Raw genomic sequence first — 5,420 nt, 5'->3', positions numbered from 1 at the left:
TTTGAAGTCCACAGAGGTTTCCACCCTTATAAGATCATACGGAAGCTAATTTAAGATAATCTTTGAGAATTATTAAACTTTGCTCCACCCAGATAAAGTCAAAAGTTTATAGTGTGAATAATGTACAATTGGAAGGTTCACATACTTTGCTCAGCCTGTAGACTCTTAAAAGGAGTCAATGTTTTCTTGAGGCGAAAATGTAGTTGTGTCTTGTTTCTAAGTCATTTTAGAGATACAATGGGATTGGAGGTGGGTTATAACAATATTCAAACAGCTGAAACTAGTTAGTTGGGCATTTAAAGTGCTCAAAGTATAGATACTCTGTGAATCTCTAGCAGATTTTGTTTAAACCAATGTTTGTTGATGAGATTGAGAAGATTATTATGTTTTAGGGCTGTGTCTTTAATTTGAGATAAAAGTGAAGGGGTGGGACCATATCGCTTGTTCTGAAATCTGCCTGTCAGCAGGGCTAGGTAGATTGATTCTTGGCAATTAATCAGGGCCCACATTGTTTTATTAGAAAAGGAGGTACAAGGTGTTTGCGATGGCTCAGTGGTTAGCACTGCTGCCTCACAGCGCAGGGGCCTGGGTTTGATTCTCGCCTCGGGCGACTGTCTGTGTGGAGTTTGCACATTCTCCCCGTGTCCATATGGGTTTCTTCTGGGTGCTCTGGTTTCTTCCCACAGTCCAAAGATGTGCAGGTTAGGTGAATTAGCCATAGTGTTCAGAGGTGTGTAGGTTAGGTGCATTGGTTAGAGGAAATGTAGAGTCATAGAGTAGGGAAATGGGTGGGTTACCCTTCAGAGGGTTGGTGTTGATTTGTTGGGCCAAAATGGCTTGTTTCCACACTGTAGGGATTCTATTAGGTGGCAAGATGCTAAGGTTTATGCAAGATGCTAAGCATAAATATGGGTGGAAGCTTGCACTTACATTAGAAAAATCAAACTTGTGGCACTGTTTAAATGGGGTTGGAAGAGTTATCTAGATTTAGATAAAGGATGAAATCTCAATGTGAATTGAGAAAAGGTGTTCTGGCGTTAATTTTTTCCAATTGGAGAGGAGAAAGATTGCAAGTACCTTTTGGGAGCCAATTGTCATTTTGGGTTGGTTTATTTAAAGGATAGCATATCATATACCTGACAGTGGTCTTCTTTCAGTTGTGCCAAACCTTTTCTTCTATATTTTAAGATAGAAGTTGCCTATAAAAATAGTAACCAATTGTGCTTTTAGTCTATTAAAATGACTGTTTCAACATGTGAAATGTCTCTCATCCATTCACTTTTCACTGTAAGTTTAAATTTATTTTTCAAAGTTTCTCAATCGATGCTGTGCTAGTGAGACATGCTTGCTTAAAAGTTTGGTTTTGGCCTGCCATTTTGTTGATTATTGATTGCCATCATGTGTACTTGTTAAAAGAAACACCTGTAGGTTTAGCACTCAACTGCTGCTTGAAAGCTATCTTCATAGAATAATATACATGTCCTCCACACACACTTCCAGTTAAGGTGTGAAATGTCCTAGCTGACACACAATACCATGTTTCAGATTGGTCAGGAACTGTGGAAGATGACATACAGCTCCCTGAATGTGGTATTGGAGATTCTTATAGAAGAGACCCAGAGAAGGATTATGCTCTGTACCTGCAGTGGGGAAATGGGTAACCATATCATCCTGTCCCTCCCTCCCTTCTGGAGCAACCATTACTGTTTCCCTAACCTGGTATTCTTGTCCCCATTCATTCTGAAGACTAAAGGAGACATAAAATGTCTAAGCACTCCTCTTCCAGACACTTAGTTGGCATAGCAGAGAATATACCATTCTTGAGCTAGGTCCCCAGAATTTCCAGAATAAATGTAGACAATTTTGGCAAAGGGTTGACAAAGTGTACAATATAGGTTTTGAGTTCTGTTCTCACATTGGAAAGATAGAGCCAGGGTATTGTCAACTTAGGAGGAGGTGTGCTGGATGGTAGAGTTCTGTTCCAGTCAGGGGAGCAATTGGTATTGAAATCAGGCCACTGATACTATAAACAATGTGGAGAGAGTCCAGGACCGGTTGAGAGCAGTGGCAGGCCATGTGTGATGTCCCAAGAACTTTATAAAAAAAACAAGCAAACAAAGGTAGCCCTTCAACCCTCACCATTCACACCCCTTCACTCCCCCTCCACACTTCCCATGTTTCATCCAACATAATTCATACCACCTCATGCCCCCACCCAATACATTCAAGGATCTCACAAGACTTATTACAAAAACTTTTTCTGCATCCTTCAAAGCATTGTCTACCCTATGCCTTTCTCTTCTTGTATCCACTTTAAGATTGTGCCAGTTAGCGAATTTTGAGAAGATATCACACAGAGGGTGGTACGTGTATGGAACAAGCTGCCAGAGGAAGTGGTGGAGGCTGGTACAATTGCAACATTTAAGAGGCATTTGGATGGATATATGAATACGAAGTGTTTGGAAGGGTCTGTTTCCATGCTGTACATCTCTATGACTCTATGTTGCTCAGGTTGAGGATCTGAATGTAGGTTTGCTCGCTGAGCTGAAAGGTTTATTTTCAGACGTTTTGTCACCATACTAGGTAACATCATTAGTGAGCCTCCAGATGAAGCACTGGTGGCATGGCCCGCTTTCTATTTATGTGTTTAGGTTTCCTTGAGCATGTGATGTCATTTCCTGTGATGACATCATTTCCTGTGATGAAGTCATTTCCTGTTCTTTTCCTCAGGGGGATCCAAGTCATGCTTCTAGGAATTCTCATGTGTGTTTCTGTTTGGCTTGTCCTAAGATAGATGTGTTGTCCCAGTCAAAGTGGTGTCCTTCCTCATCCGTATGAAAGGATACTAGTGAGAGTGGGTCATGTCATTTTGTGGCTAGTTGATGTTCAAGTATCCAGGTGGCTAGTTTTCTGCCAGTTTGTCCAATGCAGTGTTTGTTGCAGTTCTTGCTAGATATTTTGTAAATGACATTAGTTTTGCTTGTTATCTGTGCAAAGTCTTTCAAGTTCATTAACTGCTGTTTTAGTGTATTGGTGGGTTTGTGGGCTTACCATGATGCCAAGAGGTCTGAGTAGTCTGGCAGTCATTTCTGAGATGTCATTGATGTAGGGGAGAATGGCTAGAATTTATGGATGTATTTTGTCTGCTTGTTGGGGTTTGTTGCTGAGAAATCGGTGGACTGTGTTCTTTAGGTACCCGTTCTTTTTGAATACACTGTATAGGTGATTTTCCTCTGCTCTGCGTAGTTCCTCTGTGCAGCAGTATGTGGTGGCTCATTGAAATAATGTTCTAATGCAACTTCGTTTGTGAGTGTGGGATGATTGCTCTGTAGTTCAGTATTTGGTCAGTATGTGTTGTTTTCCTGTAGACGCTGGTTTGAAGTTCCTCATTCATGTTCGCTCCACTGCAGCATCTAGGAATGGCAGTTTGTTGTTGTTTTCCTTCTCTTTAGTGAACTTTATGCCAGTAGGGGTATTATTGATGGTCTTGAAGGCCAAGGAGCTACACCAAAGACTGAAACACTTAGTAGAAGACTTATGCCACTCCATCCACTCTACCCAAGAATTCATGAGGACCATCAAAGACACCAAGATAGAAGAGGATGAAATAATGGTCTCCTTTGACGTAACAGACCTATTCACATCCATCAACTCTGACTACACTATTAGAAAAAACAAAGACACATACACCTAACACCACCAACTTCATTAGCAAGGACAATGTCGTCAAGCTACTGGACCTATGCCTTGCCACCCACTGCACCTTCAACAACAAAACCTACAGGCAAACCAACAGAATACCCATGGGATCTCCGATTTCAGGGTTCTTAGCAGAGGCAGTAATGCAGAGACTCGAACAAACAGCTCTACCAACCATTCAACCCAAACTTTTGGTCCACTAGATGGATGACACTTTTGTCATCACTAAATGAAACAAATTAGAGGAAACCTTCAAGACCATCAATAATGCCATCATTACGATGTGACCCACTCTCACTAGTATCCTTTCATACAAATGAGGAAGGACACCACTTTGACTGGGTCAACACATCCATCCTAGGACAAGCCAAACAGAAACACGCATGAGAATTCCTAGAAGCGTGGCATTCCAACTGGAACTCTATCAACAAACACATTGACTTGGGTCTCATTTACCACCCTCTGAGAAAAAGAACAGGAAATGACATCACCACACGAAATAACATCACCCTTCCAAGGAAACCTAAACACATAAATAGAAAGGGGGCCATGCCACCAGTGCTTCATCCGGAGGCTCACTGATGATGTTACCTAGCATAGTGACAAAACGTCTGAAAATGAGCCTTCCAGCTCAGCAAGCAAACCTACATCTATTGTGCCAATTATATCATATGTATAATATTGCCATTTCTTGTTCTTCTGAACAAGATAAATAAGTTTCCACTTTTCTGCATTAAATTGGCTCACGGGTCTGTTTATGTCCTTCTCAATTTTTATCAGATTTGTAAGTGATATGTGATTAAATTCCCTTCAGTGTGGAAACAGGCCCTTCGGCCCAACCAATCCACACTGATCCTCCAAAGAGCAACCCACCCAGACTAATGCACCTAACGCTATGGGCAATTTAACATGGCCAATTCACCTGACCTGCACATCTTTGGACTGTGGAAGGAAACCAGAGCACCCAGAGGAAACCCACGCAGACATGGGGAGAATGTGCAAACTCCACACAGACAGTCGCCCAAGGCTAGAATTAAACCTGAGTCCCTGGTGCTGGGAGGCTGCAATGCTAACCATTGGGCTACCATGCCGCCTAGTCATTTATAAACTTTGAAATTATGTTTAACACATCAAATTCTAAGTTTTTAATATTGACCCCGGGAAAGACCATTGCTTATTTCCCTGTTAACCTAAGCAAAGAACATTTACTTAGCTATCAGTTGTCTATACCTAAATTCTGGAAAACTACAGCTATAATAATGAAACATGCTACAAAGGTTCCTGTAAAATGGTTCAAGTATTCAGGCATTTCTGAGACTCTCAAGTTTCTTATGGATATTTAAATTTGAACAACAATAGGTGAAAACTGAAAGGAGAAGATAGAAAGATAATGATGAGAGGAAAATGAAAGACTTGGGGAAAAAAAACACATATTAAAATCAAGAGAAATGCAAAGGAGAAAGTGTACCATTACATTTACAGTTTGTTTATCCTTTGGAGCATTTTGTTCTGCATTTCTGTCACTTGACAGTTAATTTTCTTTGTTTATGTTGTGTGAGCATATATACAAGGAAAAACAGGAAAATTAACAAGTGCAGTCTGAAGTCGAATTAAGGGTTAAGAACTTTGACTTTGCTCGTAAAAGATCTGCCGTAATGGATCTTGCCTCATAATTTTCTTCCTCCTGTCGAGAAGGAAGTGATTTATAAAGTTTAATCTGG

The 5,420-nt window shown here is 40.8% G+C and overlaps 1 protein-coding gene across 1 annotated transcript in view; it reads left to right on the top strand.

The window, feature by feature from the left end:
• The window catches only part of drp2 (dystrophin related protein 2), a 518,740-nt gene that overhangs the window by 64,987 nt on the left and 448,333 nt on the right, over nucleotides 1-5,420 (top strand). The window lies entirely within an intron of this gene.

This window comes from Chiloscyllium plagiosum, unplaced genomic scaffold, assembly GCF_037043375.1.
Source record: "Chiloscyllium plagiosum isolate Xiang-an unplaced genomic scaffold, Cpla_swu_hap1 HiC_scaffold_11, whole genome shotgun sequence".
NCBI classification, from domain to species: Eukaryota; Metazoa; Chordata; class Chondrichthyes; order Orectolobiformes; family Hemiscylliidae; genus Chiloscyllium; species Chiloscyllium plagiosum.
This window is presented reverse-complemented; position numbering and strand designations above follow the sequence as displayed.